The sequence below is a fragment of the Macaca mulatta genome, chromosome 2 (assembly GCF_049350105.2).
Source record: "Macaca mulatta isolate MMU2019108-1 chromosome 2, T2T-MMU8v2.0, whole genome shotgun sequence".
NCBI lineage: Eukaryota > Metazoa > Chordata > Mammalia > Primates > Cercopithecidae > Macaca > Macaca mulatta.
The window spans coordinates 9,244,595-9,261,819 of record NC_133407.1 but is presented as its reverse complement, the minus strand read 5'-3'; the positions used below and the strand labels follow the sequence as shown (position 1 = coordinate 9,261,819).

At 36.5% G+C, this 17,225-nt stretch overlaps 1 protein-coding gene and 1 long non-coding RNA gene across 4 annotated transcripts in view; one reads left to right on the top strand and one right to left on the bottom strand.

The window, feature by feature from the left end:
• Positions 1 to 17,225, top strand: part of TP63 (tumor protein p63) — a 526,038-nt gene that overhangs the window by 18,729 nt on the left and 490,084 nt on the right. For 2 of the 3 annotated variants that reach the window (XM_077991175.1, XM_077991167.1), the window contains one exon: positions 602 to 765. The exons of the other annotated variant lie outside the window; for it this stretch is intronic. The gene's annotated coding sequence lies outside the window, so the exon portion shown is untranslated. Of the gene's footprint in view, positions 1 to 601; positions 766 to 17,225 lie in introns of those variants that run through there. 3 annotated transcript variants of the gene reach the window in all.
• Positions 9,266 to 17,225, bottom strand: part of LOC144338981 (uncharacterized) — a 66,690-nt gene continuing 58,730 nt past the window's right edge. The window contains exon 3 of the long non-coding RNA XR_013413494.1: positions 9,266 to 11,908. This is a non-coding gene — a long non-coding RNA (uncharacterized LOC144338981). The remainder of the gene's footprint in view (positions 11,909 to 17,225) is intronic.

The following is a 17,225-nucleotide window of genomic DNA, read 5'->3' as shown; positions in this document are numbered from 1 at the left end:
GGGATAAGGGTGTGATAGGGGCGTCTCCATAGGCGTGGCCGGGTGAGTTTCGATCTCTTCGGATTGACATCACCTGGCGCATGCTCGGTTGATCTGCATCTTCCCGGGGCGGGCTGCATTTTCCCGCGCGGGAAAGTTGGTGAGGAAGAACCCGGAAGCAACATGGATTGTGCCGTCTTGTTCACCTTCCTCCATCTTGTCCTTTCTCCCTCACCCAAACACTGCCAAAGTACAGTTTGTTACTTAAAATAATTTATATATATCAATAGATATAGATGTATGAACTACATTTTTTTTCTTAAAAATGCTTTTCTATTTCTCTGTGTTATATACCTCTAGCTCTCTATTTTGGTCAAGATATATAAGTAAAATGATGTCTGAAGTTTTTTTTTTCTTTTCCTTTTTTTTTTTTTTTTTTTTTTTTTTTTGAGACAGAGTCTTGCTCTTGTTGCCCAGGCTGGAGTGCAATGGTGTGATCTTGGCTCACTGCAACCTCCACCTCCCAGGTTCAAGCAATTCTCCTGCCTCAGCCTCCCAAGGAGCTGGGATTACAGGCGCCCACCACCATGCCTGGCTAATTTTTGTATTTTTTTTTTTTTAGTAGAGACAGGGTTTCACCATGTTGGCTAGGGCTGGTGTCCAACTCCTGACCTCGTGATCCGCCCCCCAAGGCCTCCTAAAGAGCTGGGATTACAGGCGAGAGCCACCGCACCTGCCCTCTGAAGTTATTTTCTTCCATCATGATGTGATGTCATAGGATCTAAGGTAATTATTTTATTATTATTCTACTTTACTGAGTAATAAAAATAAAACACCATTAATATTATGGAAACAATATTATTGTTTCTATTAAGAAATTAACTTAGTATCTCTATTGTCCCCTTGAACTAGTCAATAACTTTAATTTCCTACTACTTTTTGTTCCCCCAACTTCCTAACACATCTCTTATTGAAAAGATCTCAGGTTTTACTTTTAAATATGTATTAGTCTTTTCTATAATACATAATTACTTAGATTCTAAATTGATTGCTGTCTGTGCTCAGTATTCCTTGTTCCTGCATCTTTGCTCGTTGCTTCTCTCCGAAAGATTTTAAGATTGTTTCTCTTACTCGGGCTTTTGATGCATTTAGATTGGAGACTACCTTCTCCATCTTGCTTGATAATCAGTTGACTTTTTTTCTTTTCATTTCTTTTTTTTTTTTTTGAGATAGAATCTCGCTTTGTCACCCAAGCTGCAGTGCAGTGGCACAAACAGGGCTGGCTCACTGCAGCCTTGACCTCCCAGGCTCAAGCGATTCTCACACCTCAGCTTCCTGTGTACCTGGGACTATAGATACGTGCCACCATGCCTGGCTAATTTTTTTTTTTTTTATTTTGAAGAGAGGGAGTTTCACCATGTTCCCCAGGATGGTATTGAATTTCTAAGCTCAAGCAATTCGCCTGCTTTGGGCTCCGAAAGTGCTGAGATTACAGGTGTGAGCCATTGTGCCTGGCCCATAATTGGTAGACTTTTCAATGTAAAGAATGATGTGGTCAGTTCTGTGTATTTATGTTGTTAGTTGTAGTAGCAATAGTAGTATCATTATTGGGTTATTGCCTCTATTACATTATTTTTCTTCCTTTGAAATGAGTATTAAAATTTGGATCCATTTTGTCTTTTAATTTTTCTTATGTACTTTATTTTGTACCTTTCCCCTGCATTTTGGAAAAATTGATCAGATTCATCTTCAGCTGCAGCTATTATACTATCCCATTCATTTATTGTGATTTTACTTTTGGCAATCGTTTTCAAGATCTCTAGTTGGTAATATTTTTTACAACCGAGTTATTGATCCATGAGTATGTTAAACTCTCTTATTACTCTGAAGATACTAATACATTTCAAAGTATCATTTTGCATTAGGAACTCTAGTTCCTAGGATGATAGTTCATATGTTTATTGAAGTTGGTGATTCTCTCTCTCTCTCTCTCTCTCTCGCATGTTATTGGTTTTCTTCAAGTGTTTGATGAATCCAGCTTGTCTTTTTATCTTTGTATTTAAGAATGATTACCCTTTCGAACAGTATCATTTTTGTCTTCCTCAGAGTATCTTTAAATTTGTAAAAGAGAAAGAAATGTGATATATGTCGGATTATCCTAATAGCATTGCAAATATGAGGGTTTCTTTATCCTTTTAAATGTAACCAGTTACCCAAAGCCCACCCTGTGTCTCAGGCCTTAGCAGTCAGTTACTGCTTTTTTCTTGGAAAAGAAGCGCATTTTACCCGACGGTTCATTGTCTGACAACAGAGTAAGACATGTGGAGAGAAGATCTCTCTACAAATTACCCTAAAGGTTGCCCTAGGACACTTCCCTGCTTAAGGCTGTATTACATTTGAACGTGGCAAACACACCTACAGAGTCATTTCTTCCTTTTACAACTGTGCTTCCTTTTATAATTATAGAGCTATGATCGCAATAACCAAATCCTGTTTTGTAATATATGTATATATTACAATTGTGATCTATTATAACTTCTCAACAGAAGGGAAGTTTCCCTGTTTTTCAGCAGTGTAACTCATTCATATTGATTAAAACTTTATATATATAATAAAGATAAGTACCTTATATATCATATGCTTATAATTTTACATGTATGTGTACATACATGCATACAGATATATAGTGATTTCTTTTATTTCGAGATAGAATCTCGCTGTGTCACCCAGGCTGGAATGCAGTGGCACAATCTTGGCTCCCTGCAACCTCCGCCTCCTGGTTCAAGAGATTCTCCTGCCTCAGATTCTCCTGAGTAGCTAGAACTACAGGTGTGCGCCACCCCTCCTGGCTAATTTTTTGTATTTTTAATAGGGACGGGTTTTCACCATGTTGGCCAGGGTGGTCTCGAACTATTGATCTCAAGCAATCTGCCCACCTCTCTCTCTCAAAGTGCTAGGATTACAGGCGTGAGCCACCACGCCTGGCCTATAGTGATTTCTAAATGTGTAAAACGTGAGAAGGAGGTAGATATACATCCTCAGTTCACCCTTTGATTTATTCTTACTCTCTATCTCTTTAAGCTGAGATTATAGTCACTTTCTTGTTTTTTTTTTTAAAGTTGTACTTCATATGGGATATACTTAATAGAAAGACTGTAAGTATATCAGTATTAGAATAATTGAAATTAGACTTATGTGCTTTTAACTTGTTTAAGTCCAGTGTTTAATTTTAGAAGTCTAATGCGTTACTGGCATTTCATAAATATTTTATGGCATGTACATTAGTAAAGATATAAATAGCTAATGTCTTATCATAGTTACATTTTACCATGAAAATATTAAATTGTCTATAATAAACCATGTTCTTGAGCATATTCCATTAACTACTTTTCTGGCTATCTCTTTAATGGTGGTGTTGTCAATGCTATGAAATTATCATGAATTTAACCCCATAGGCAGCTATATTTTCCTAGAATTAACTGACCTCAGGATTTATAGAGATAGGAATCCCTTTATCATATGAATTAATTTAGATGGGCTTACTGTTTGCAAAAGAAAGCTTCCGAAAAAGAAAAAAGAATTTGTTTAGAAAAGTTATTGATCAAAATGCAATCTTCCTTTGTAATTTAAGATGTAAAAACCTTATAAGTTGATTTTGTTTTATATAAAAGTTAAATTTTATTCATACTTGTTTTTAAATTGCTGCTTGTCAATGGTTAAAAATGAGTTCTGGCCAGGTGCAGTGGCTCACGCCTGTAATCCCAACACTTTGGGAGGCCAAGGCGGGCGGATCATGTGGTCAGGAGTTCAAGACCAGCCTGACCAACATGGTGAAACCCCGTCTCTACTAAAAATACAAATATTAGCTGGGCATGATGGCACATGCCTGTTGTATCAGCTACTTGGGAGGCTGAGGCAGGAGAATTGCTTGAACCTGGGAGGCGGAGGTTGCAGGGAGCCTAGATGGTGCCACTGCGCTCCAGCCTAGGGACAGAGCAAGACTTCATCTCAAAAAAAAAAAAAAAAAGAGTTCTGAGTGCAATTCTGGTTTTCATAATTCTGAGAACAGTTCCAGAATAGAGTTAAATGTTGACCTTGACAAAACAACTCAGCCTAACTCTCAGTCCCAATGTTTGTGTGTATCTTATTTTGAAATAAACTACAGCATACAACATTGACAAGGTATTTTTTTCAGGGTACTTTATAATCAGTTGAATCAAACACATCACATGGACCCAGGAGAATGAAACTTCTCTGACTTTGAGCTTCTATCTATTACATATACTGGCCATAGATATATCTACTCAGGCAACTGAAAATAAACCTACTTGCTTGGAACCTGGAAAAAAATCATATTTTGTACTAAATGTAGGTTAAGTATGGACCTAATTGAATAAAATCAGATTTAACAAAACTTTATGTTGACCAAGTATAAAAGAATAATAAATTTATTTAAAAAGATAAAAAATGGATACTAAAGTACTCCATGAGTTTAAAATTATTTTTTACCATCTTTCTTCTGTTTAATCTTCATTGTCCAGAGGAATATATACAAAGTTTTACATTTGAAAAATAATTCATATGTTTAACTGAGGAACAGATTGAATTTGAATATTTAACTGGAAACTTGTTCACTAGTACTTACTTCTCATCCATGGCTTCACTTTCCATAGTTTCAGTTACTAGTGGTTAACCACAGTCCAAAAGCATTAAATGGAATATTCCAGAAATCCATAAGTTTTTAATTGTGCACCATTCCGAAAAGCATAATAAAATCTTGCTCCATCTTGCTCAGCATATGAATCATTCCTTTGTCCAGTGTATCCATGCTGTTTACATTAGCTGCCCATCAGTCACTTAGTAGTTGTCTAGGTTATCAGATTAAAAAAACAAAAAGTCCATAGTATATGTGAACTTTGGTACTATCCACAGTTCAATCATCCACTGGCGGTCTTAAAGTATATCTCCCATGCATAAGGGGCGACTACTGTATTTGGCAGCTGACTCTTTCTGAATACATTTTGACAACCTTTTCAGTGGCAGTGTTTATAGCAGAACCAATCATTATACAACACACAATGATCCAACAGCCTGAAAGCTACAGGGCCACTGCCTACCTAGAAGCGAGTAGGTAATTAAATATACAAGTATTATGTGGGAATGTGGTTGTGAAATGTTTTTATCCTTGAGATTGAAACAGATACAACAAAAACAGTTAGAAATGTGCCAGAATCAATGTTTAACCTATTAAATTTAGAATCGGAAAACATAGGTTTCTGCTATTGTTTATTAACTTTGAGGTTTTGGACTTCAGTTTCTTATGTGAAAAGAGATCATCATCATCATAATAATAAAAATGGCAAATTTATTTCAAGGAATGATAACATCAAATGAGTTAATGTACATGAGAGTGTTTTCTAATTAAAAAATTAATAAAATTATTCTCATGTACATTAACTCATTTCTATGTTAAAAAAACATAGAAATCCACATTAATTAATTTTCAGTGGTATGACCCCAAATTAATAGTAAATGAAAAAGTAAACATTATGAAACCAGTTTCACGTATAAAACAGAGGGAATAATTCTCCATCCTTGACTCATAGGCCATGTGTGTTAGTAAAGAATGCGCACATTTGAAAGTGTTCTGAATTGCTACGCCATGGGCCATGTAAACTATCACCTATTTAAAAAATGAAAACAAGATGATTCATTTAACATTCATTCTGTGAAGAGTACTATTTAAAACTGATTTTTCGGGGGGATTTTGTTTTCACTATCTGGGATTACCCAAAAGAGAAACTGCCATGATCATTTGTTTTTAAGTTCTCAACTTATTCCATGGGTCAAACATTTTTGGGGGAAGCTCCACATGGCCATCTTAACAGTCTTATGGGCATTGGATTTGGAATCTAAGAAAAGTGGGATCTGTTTACAGCTGACTCAGTAACTGTGTGACTTCAGGCAAATCACTTTAACCCATCTGATTTGTGGCAAACCCAGAGTTTTTTGAATAATAAATTTGAAAATGCTCTGTTGACTATCAATTTCAATAGCAGCGCAGAGCAGCAGAGTGCCTCTGTCTGGGGTCAGGCAAGTGAAAAGTTCTGGTTCTGCATGTGCCTCTCGCTCCCTTTGTGAACCCCAAAAAAATTCAGGTCTCTCTGTGTGCCTCAGTTACCTCATGAGTAAAATAAAAAGGTTTCACTAATCACCTCTGAGATTCCTTCCAGTATTTACACTGAAGTAATCCATGATTCACATTTAATGAACTGTATCTTAAAATGTTTAAGTGGCTAGACATTTGGGGGGAAATGCTAAAGCACAAGATATGTATTTGTTGTTATTGTAAGAGCAGGAAGATAAAGTTAGTGAAAGGACAGTAATAGCAGGGTCTGCCATGTGTTTTTTAATTATGTTTTCTCTCCACGATCTCCTTTTCTGCTTCTGAGTACCCAGGAGTGTGGTTACAGGAGGCCTCAGGGATTCAGACACAGAAAAGCACCTGCACTCCAACTTTCCCTCACACTGTTTTTCATTATTCGCCTCCTGGGTTCAAGCAATTCTCCTGCCTCAGACTTGTGAGTAACTGGGACCAGAGGCGCCACCACCACGCCTGGTTAATTTTTGTAATTTTAGTAGAGATGGGGTTCACCATGTTGACCAGGCTGGTCTCAAACTCCTGACCTCAGGTGATCCGCTTCCCAGAGTGTTGGGATTACAGTCATGAGCCACTGCACCTGGCCGGATATCTTTTTATTCCTTAACTTTTCAGAGTTTCTAGTACTTAATGGAACTTCCAAATTTTTTAGTGCTTGTGTCAGGCAGGCAGGAAGGATCTGTGGGACATCAGAGAGGAGAAAAACATAGTCACACGTCTTGGATGACATCATGGAAGGGTTTCCTGAAGAAAAGAAAGGATAAGAAGACAAAAGATTGCAGGCTGCAAGGTGTCCCTGGGGAATTTGTCCTAGAAAGATGTTTGGCCCCACACTTTTCAGGTCCTCAGGATCCCATGGTCATGTTCTTCATGCACATTCATCCTGCCTGGCCTCCTGGGCCCTATCAATCAGGATCTGCAAGTGTCCATCTCCCACTTTGGGAGGGTGAGACTTTTCAAGCATTTCAAATTGAAGCACATTTTCCCATACAAACTTGGTTATATTTGACAGCCAGTTACTAATTATTTTTGTAAAGTATTATAGGTACTTCATGGACTGAGTAGCTTTGTGCAGGACAAACCTGAATCCTGAACCAACGTATATGCCATGGTTTCCATAAGAAAATGGGACTTCGGTTCCAAAGTACTGCTTCTTCTCTAAGTTGAGGAAGTCCTGGAGATAATTTTCTTTAAATATTTTCTTCAGAGTTTATAGTATAAAAGGCATTTGAAAAATGAAGATCTGAACTAATCCTGGTTTGGTGCTTGATATCTTTGGCACTCTTGAGAGAATGGCTTAATCTCCCTGAACTTCTGTTTGCTCAGTAGCAAGGTGAAGTGGACCATTTTTAGGAGTTGAAAGTGACATACCAAGCATCTTGTAATAATCCCTACTTCTGATTCCATTCTCTGGCCATATTGAATTACCCATTTTCCAGAACGACCATGCTTTCTCACACCTCTGACATTAAACCCCTCTGCGTCTTTACAGATTCAGCTCAGACATCACTTTCAGGAAAACCTTCCTGACCACCACACACATGCACAATACAAACACATCCAATATAGCCTTCCTTGGAATTTCTACAGTGCCTCGTGTTTACCACTGTTACAGCACATACCTCACTGCATAAAATCTGGCTTCTTATTTATTTATTTCTTTATTTATTTAGAGACAGAGTCTCCCTTTGTCACCCAGGCTGGAGTGCAATGGCACAATCTCCGTTCACTGCAACCTCTGCCTCCTGGGTTTAAGTGATTCTCCTGCCTCAGCCTCCTGAGTAGCTGGGGTTACAGGCAACCGCTGCCATGCCTGGCTAATTTTTGTATTTTGGGTAGAGACGAGGGTTTTGCCGTGTTGGCCAGGTTGATCTCGAACTCCTCACCTCAGGTGATCCACTTGCCTCAGCCTTCCAACATGCTAGGATTACAGGCGTGAGCTACCGCGCCCGGCCAAAACCTGGCTGTCTAGTTGCCATCTCTCACGTTTCACTGTAAAATTTTTGAGAATATGGGTCATATTATTTGGTCGTGTAGACTGGAATATTTGTGTAATAAATACCTCTTGCAAAAGTGAATAAATGCATGAATGATAATAAAGCTTTTTCACTTTTTCTGCACTGACTTCCCTGCTAGTTCACTGCTCTGTTTACTTGTGCTAAACATGTCCCAAGTTGGCTAAGCAATCAAAGTTGCTCCATGTCCCAGAATCTACTAGCTGGAACCCTGCAGGATGAGACCATGCTCCTTCCTCCTTACTCAGCCAGTCATGCTGACACCACTTAGGAGCTATGGGGAAGTGCCCAGAGCCCACACCCTTCTTTTAGGCTGTACCTTGCCCCTTAGGCACAAAGTGTTCCAAAGTCTGAGTCAGCCATCCCTGTCCATTCACATGCCTGGCTGCAGTCCAATACTCAGATAAGAAACCACCCAGGTGCTTGGCCTCAGAAAGCCAGCAATGAGGTGGTCTTGGCCAACGGAGACCCAGTGAAACTAATGAAGAATAAAGGAGTAAGCAAGCCCTAGATGGGAGTCAGGAAATCTTGCCTAGTTTCTGAATTGATAAAAGCAAGCTCTTTAACCTTTGGCCAGTCGCTTTTCCTCTGGGCCTGTTTTCATCACCTGGACAGTTAATGGGTTGAGTCAAATGACCTCTAGACTTTTGTTCAATTCTCAGGTTCTAGGATCTAAAATCAAAGGCAGGCTAAGCCTTTCTCATACCTGAAATGTCAATGATACCTACTTGGCTGTAGCAACTCCATCTTCAGGGGAAGGAGCAGAAGTAACAGCTCAAGTTCACTGACAGTGATGGCTTAAAATGCACACAGGATACTGTCTTAGCCCTCATCTCATTGAGGCTCAGAGCCTAAGAAAGATTAGCCTTGCTGTCTCGTAAAGCTTTGCGTATTAGCAGTGGGTAATGCTGTACTAGTACAAAGCAAAGGCCATGACTTGGGCTGCACTTATTATTTAAATGAGCAACATTATTACTCCCCATACATTGTGCAATTGCATCATCTCCTTTGCACAATCTGTTCTGCAGAGTCTTCAGTGACCAGGGCATTTGTATCCTGCAATTGCTTTGCAATGGATCAATAAGAATAATATCAATAATACCAATACTTCTACCAAGAGTACCACCTTTTATTTAACATTTAATACATCCAAGACTTGTGCAACACTCATTTTGTTCTTATAACCACTTCTGGTAATGCAATGTTTTTATCCCCATAATACAAATGAAGATACTGAAGTTAACTTTAATATAATGAAGACAAAGTATATAAACTGGCTAAGAAAGATTGGATGACAATTTTAATCTCTCACATTTGTATAGCATTTTAAGCTTACAAAGTACATCTTAAAATATAATTCTGTTCAGTTTTTACTATGATGTAGCAGCTGAGTAATGACTGTTTCTAATTTAAGAAATAAAAATTTGAGATAAGGTGAGTTGGAACTATGGTAGTTCAGATCCCTTGATCTTCAGTCCTGGGCCTTCCCAGTAAGCCAGCAATCTGTGCTGTACAGGGTGGCCCAGGTATAAGAAGCTTTCTGAAAAACAGTGCCTTCAAGTCAAACAGGTACAGGGTGGCCCAGGTATAAGAAGCTTTCTGAAAAACAGTGCCTTCAAGTCAAACAAAGGCTATACGGCTGAATTCTGGAGCTTGGTTGAAATTGTGGAAGAAGCAGAAGATAGGTTGGGGTATGAACAAATGTGGAGAAAGAAGGAAGATAAGTGAGCGGAGATCACATTTTAATAATGTTCTGTACTGTATGTGAATAATGCCAACAGTACACGGTCATGTCTGTGTTTAGTTCATTTTCAGCAACAGAGCAAGGTCCCAGAATATAGCAAGAAGAAAGACCGTTTTGGGTGGAGATATTTCTGTTTCCGCAGGGGCTTTTGTGCTCATTCAACTTGAAACTTCTAAAATAGCTCATTATGTGTGGAACAGCGGGTGTTCACATTAAACATATTTGCTTGACCTCACTTCATCTATTACATGGTAAATTCTCCTCTTCTTCTCTTTTACCCAATCTTGGGTCATCAGACAGATAGAATGAATTATTCACAATGTTTAGAAAGAAATTACATATCTGAGTCTTCATGGCAACGAAAATTGACATATTAGGCTCTGAGTCAAACTAGGATTGTCAGAGTTGACAGTGGTCATTCTGTCATTTGGGAAAGTCAACGTTTAGAAAATTCAGAGTTGCTCTTATTTTGTCAAAGTGTAATTCACAAAGGAAGTGTAAACAATTTTCATTATGAAACTTCAGTTCTACTTCTCTTATGCTTTGGTATCCCTTGTATATCATTCTGCAACTTCAAGGATGATCAAATCAAAGTTATCCTTTAGCAAGACTTTTGTTCATCAAGCTGCCTCTGCCAAAAGTTTCTCAGTGAGCCTCAACACTCTTCTTCAACAGCCTCTGCACATCCAAATGTTTGCTAATTTCTATTGATTCTGCCTCTTCAATATCCTTAAATTGTCTTTTAAATCTTAATTTTATGCTCTTCGATTTGCCCCACATCATTTTTTTTTTCTGTGAAAGGCTGTAATAGCCTTTTAATTATCATCCTGACCCTAACATGGGCTGGATTAGTGAAGCAGTACCAATAAATTACCCCAATGTATAAAACCTTCCATGGTTCTGTAACCTCAGGATAAAATTCCAAATCCTGGACATTTTACCTCCTGGGCCTCATTCCGTGTCTGTCTACCATATGTTTCTTTAGCTATACTAAATTACCTGCTGTTCCCTGAACACCCTATGCTCTTCTAAGTCACTATGTTTCTGCTTATGGTGATCCCTTATTTGGAATACATTTTCTCTCCTTGCCCTGCTATTGATTTATCACCTTTCCTTCATAACTTTCTTCTCCTTTCACCCATTTCTGGCTGACCTCTTCCCCAGGCTTCTGCGATCCATTTACCCTTTGGCAATTTGTACAATCTTTTCATAGTTCTGATTTCACTGTAATTTCAGTTACTGGCATATTTATTTTTTTGTTCATCAAACTGTAAACACAATTATCAAATACTGTAATTGTGCTTTTATATTTTTCTATTCCTATAGACTCAACAAATACTATTATAATGAATATGGATATAAAATTGGAACAAATGCACAGAAGGAAGGAAGACAAGTGTTGTAATAGTATCCTGTACGGTATACAAATCCTGCTAACAGTACCCTGTCATATCTGTGTTTAGCTCATTTTCAGCAGCATAGAGCAAGATCCCAGAGTGTAGCAAGAAGAGAGACTGTTTGTTGTGGAGATAGGCAGGACTTTTTTAGATCATTCAGCAAAAAAGAAAAAAATAAGTCCCTTTTCTACTTGCACTAGGGAAAAACAAAAAATATATATAGTTAAATATCTATTCTAATAGTATTCTAATTTAATATGGCTATCTCATGTTACCTTCCCAATTTAATGTCAATATCTCTAACAATATCCTGTTACCTTTTCGATTTAATATCTAACAATATCTCAATATCAATTAAGAGCTGATGTTTCATTATAAAGTAACACCTTGCTCTTCATAATATAGATTAAAAATATCTCGTCCCCAAATCTTTGAAAGTGATTGAATGGGCAATAGTTTGATGTGAAGATTAAATGACAATTTAAATGTGGAAATAATATTGAGAGATGCTAGGGCCAGACTGAATCCCAAGTGATTGTTCTCAGCAGTTACGCAGTAAAGAGGATAGACATGGACATTCTGAGACTCCTTTTCATTTCATCAGTATGGGGCCCTGAAATAAAGAAATTTGAGAAAAAAAGTTATTATAAAAAGATTATCTTAAATAATAAAAAAAATAGGTGAGACTTTTTCAGATAATTCAGCAAAAAGGAAAAAAATAATGTTTCTACTTGCACCAGGAAAAAATTAAGAATATATTGTTAAATATTAATTTCACTAACAGGAATCAGGGATCCTTGAAGAAATGTCTACCTCCAGGACTTGGGCAGGGAAAGCACAATATGATCCTGGAACATTCTGTAATGTCGGAAAGTAAGGGGGTGCTCAAAGAAAGACAGGGACATGTCAAAGGGACAGAGAGGCCAGCTTGGAGGAGTCCCCCACTGGCCAAATCTGTGGCAATTTAAGCATTTGCATAAATAATGAGAAGACTGGATTTTATTGTCATAGAATAATGTAAAAATCCATGAATACATACAGATATAAATGATTAACTGGAAAATTTAATGAGTCACATAAAGTGTAGATTTTAAAACAAAGCAAAATATGCTAAGGCACCTAACGAAAGTCCAAATCAAATGCTCTAAAGGTTCAGTGTGCACTAGGAAAAACACAGCAACTTTATGGCAGTGCAGGGAAAGACCCGGAAGCATGGCTAGGAGCCCATAGAAATTATTCCAGGAGGATAGGACTGCCAGCCACCAGAACTTGTTGGATTTTCTTAGTGACTATTTCCTGCGCTCTTGTTTCTCAGTTACTTTAGCTGTTTTGTGGTGCCTGCTCTTTAACTTGTTTATCATGTTGTGTTTTGGCACCTCCTTATTTCACGGAATCTCCCAGTGACCTCTTCTCAGTAATTGGTTTTTATTTTTACCCCCAATATTGATTTTTCTGTCTTGAAACACATGCTAAATGAGCAGACATCATTTATCATAGTTTTCTTGTTTTGACCCTGTCAATTTCACATTATAATGGGAATACCGGAAGAGAGGGAAAGTTATTATGACTGTAATGGCCTGTAAAGGCCTCATAGAAAAGACAGCATTTCAATAAGTCACCCCCAAATTATTAGGTGTATTTTCTCTCCACATAGAAATACATATTTTCTTAGTTTTTACCATTTATAATTTCATTAAAATGTTACATATGACTCAAGCAATACAGAAAAATTCAAAGAATAAAGTTTAAAAAGAATCCTTAGTACTCAGAAATAATGATTGCTTATTCATTATTTACATGTCATTTCAGATCTCACTAGGTAGATAATTAAAATATATATGTAGATGGACAGAAAAATATCACAATTTTTATAGAGTACTACTTGAATATAATGAAAGATAAATTTAAGATATTTAAAATATAAATATTAAATATCAACATAGTATTTGAAATTGAAGGATTTGCTGATATGGGTTTACTGTCATAAATTTCTTTACCACAAACTTTATTAGTGTGTATATTCACAAGATAAAATTTTAAAAAATTATTTCTTTGTAGACCTCTATGTGTTTTCTCAGTCAACTTTATTTAAACTTGCCATTTTAGATAATATCTATGCTGGATATTCTTTGTGCTTCTCCAAATCCATTCTCCATCATTCTCTACCCTGTACTGTAACCAAGGAGGCTGACCTCTGAATTTCACTGTCCATGCTCCTATGCTCTCTGTCCTCCAAAAGGATTTGCCAAAGAGAAGCATCATCAGGAGATCAGAGGGAAAAAATTTGTCCCCCTCAATGCCTTTTTTTGGGGCCATGGGTGGACAATGACTTCCCTCTATGACTACAACTTGTTTTAGCCCCAACTCCTGAGAATGGCATTTCTCCATAGATGTATCATGCCAAGTGCTGGTAATTGCCTCTTTCCTCTGCCCCTTAGTAGAATCTGCGTACTTCATCATCTTTCATTGTTTTACCTAAACATTGTCCACAGCTTTGTAAATTGTTTTTCATTAAACTGTCTTCAACAACAGTGTGCCATCTGTTTTCTGCTCAGATTCCAACTGACATAATGCCTAATGATTCCCTTCTACAAAAATTATACTTCCTCTCAACATCTACTCACAGATTTATAGATCTTAATTTTTTAATTGCCCTGCTAGATACCTTTATAATTCTACATAATAGACTGCAATTCGTATTTTTTTTTTCATTTATACATTTCAGGTATTCATTGACTTCCCAATAGGAAAGATGAATAATTCAGCAATCCTACTGTGCCTAAGGCAAGAAATTTATCAGCCAGAGAGAAAGAGTTGTGCATGCTTACAAGTATTAATAGAAAAACATCATGTTGAAACTGCGTTTGCCCTTCAATCAGTGTATCCTGCATTCTAGCCAGAATTTTATCACTATTATGTATAAAAATCTATGTCATTAAAAAAATAATATTTTTGGTATGACTTCTAACACCTATCAAAATTTTCCTCCTCAAACATGAAATGCATTCAATAATAAAATAATCAGGAAGTGTAAGTATCACATGAAACTGAGTCTATCATTCAGATGATTGTGACCGCCTTTCTGTAGGTAATCTTATTTGGAAGTAAAGAACTATAAATAGGTTCTTTTGATATTGAAATATCTTGAACAGCCACACATAGAAATATGTTGCTATGGAGTCCAGTAAATGGTAATTCAGGTTTGCTAGGCCTTGGCTAAAAAATGGATTCATAGAGCTCTGACTCCTTCAAATTCCTAGATTTTCACAGTTCAGTGTGCTCAGTGAGCTGGGGCACTGTCTGTTGGAAGAGTATGTATCTTAGACCTTTCCCCTCCATCGGCTTTTCCAACTCTACCCTTTCAGTCCCTCAGGCCAAATACCTTGAAGTTATTCCTAACGCCTCTCTTTCTCTTGTCTCTACATCCTATCCTTTAAGAAATTACATTTTCTTTTCATTAAAAATTTATATTAGATGAAAGGTGAGTAGATACTATTGTTTCATTTTTATTTTTGAGACTAGAGAGACTCAAGCAGGTTAAGTGATTAAGATGAAATACGCACAGATAAGGAATGTATTCTAAAAAAATTAGGAGATGTAAACAGGAAAATAATCAGCTACACAGATTCCTCCTTACTCTAAAAATTATTTTTTGTAGTGTCATACCAAAAACAGTTGTTATAAAGCATTTGTGCTTCATGTAATGAATTCTTTCTCGTTTGTAAAAAAAAAAAAAAAAAAAATTCCTTTTCCTCATAAGTTCTCCATGAGAGAAATTATGATCTCATTGATCTGAATTTATGGTGTTTGAACCTGTTTGCGAGTTTCACTATTGCTATTTTCACTTATTGTTTTACTGTGCCTTTGCAAAGATACTGATACTGAGAGTTTTGTGTTTTTTCGTTAAGTCTGTTTACATGGATTATAAATGGGTGAGGTTTCATAAAAGAAAAATCTTTATAAAAATACTCTTTAACATCAGCTTACATTAGCTATTGTTAAGTTGAACATGACTGGACTGAGAAAATATTTCAGTTGTGTCTGTGTTAAAGGCAGTTCTCACTATCCTTCACATTGTCCTTTATGTTTAACTAGTATTTTTCTGTCTTTGTGATAGGAATTGTTTGGGTAAGATTTCTTTGTTATTCCTGAATCACGCTTGCATTTATTTATTTTTTCAAGTATTTAAAGGAAGTGATGAGAAAATGTATTTCTCCTTTATTTTAGAAAGAAGTTGACACTCTGGTAAAGCAGCCATTTAAAAAAAATCTTAAATGATGATCTGAGCAAATAAAAATGAGCAAATGTCAAGAACGCAGAATCATTAGAATTCAACAAAGCATAACAATAGCCTTAATAATATTTTAAAATAGCACATTTTAGTATACATTGGAGATAAGAGAAAGTAACTGATGGGAAAAAAAGATCTGTCAACAAAAAGTTTAAGGCAACCAGATCTGTCTCTTACAATCTATGTTTTGTTGGTGTGAAGTGAGTCCAAAGAGTTCTGTAAGGTACTTTATAATACATCTGATGGATGTTATAAGGTGTAGTATGAAAGCAGGAAAAGAGTCTGGATTACTTTGAAGTTTGATGTGTATGTCTCCCAACTCTTATGTTACAAATAGGGCAGAGAGAGTGACATGACCTAGTCTAGATACCTGGATGTTGGAATTCTAAGCCTAGTTCTACAAGGAACTAATTCTGCCACCTTGGAAAAGTAATTTTCCTCTGTAGAGGTCAGGTTTCTTGTGTGAAAAAGTATATTGGCTATTGAATCTGTCTTATTCTGTCCTTTTTCAACTGACAAGTATTCTGATTGGATGAACTGTCCTAGCTAAAAATGTCAGTACATTCTAATTGTAAATGTTTCAGTGTTAGAAACTTAAAATTTTGGAAGAAGTGAATAATTGAAATTAAAAGATGTGCCTCTTAAGAGATATACTAGTATCTAGCTAGTAGCTTTTAAATTTGGAAAGCCTTTACTTCATGGGGCTAAATAAGATTCATTTGCTCAAAGTCACAATATTTATTTATTACGGCATCTAACTAGTATCTTTCACATACAAATTCATGTGACAATCTATAATTACATTTATGATACAGAGTTACAATATAGCAACATACCATAAATCACGGCAATGAATTATGGAGCATCTACTTTGTGCCAGCTATTTAGATACTTCACATAAGGTTTCATTATAACAAGTCTACAAGTATAATATTACTTTACACTTATATACTAAACACTTACAGAGAGCCCTTAGAATGTTTAGTAGTTGTCTGTGGTCACACATTCTAGCAAATGGCAGAATCTATACATTTCAAATTCTAATGAAAAATATTATCAGATAGGAATTTAAATATGGATTTTATTAACATTAAAGTCTATACTCTTCCTTAAACCAAGTTGAGAAGACACCTATTGTGGGCTCAGAATTCCATTCTTTTCCCCAAATTCATACTTTCTTTCTCTGGATCCTGGTTTTCCTCACTGTAGCGGAAGAATTAAACCAGGCGATCTCTACTTATTTCTATAGTCTTAAAATAAACTACAGATACACTTATTTGAGCTCATATCCCCTTTTTCTTTCTGTATTGCATGTAAAGGATCTGTCAGATAATATTTTTGAAGCATTAAGGATGTAAATTTTACTTTCCTCCATTTAGGCAGGCAGACATTCTTTATGTTGCCTCAAAAAAAAAATGACATAGCAAAAATAAAAAAGAAGGGGAGAGGCAGTCTTTGGGTTTTAAATTTTGAAAGCCTTTATTTACTTCATGGGGCTAAATAGGATTCGTGTGCTTAAAGTCACAGATTTGAGGGCATATAGGACGGGAGGGGAAAGGAGATTATTTTCCATTCTGAAATCTTGGAAAGATCCTTCGGATTATGGAAAAAAAAGGTTGTGATGACGTGATGAATGGAG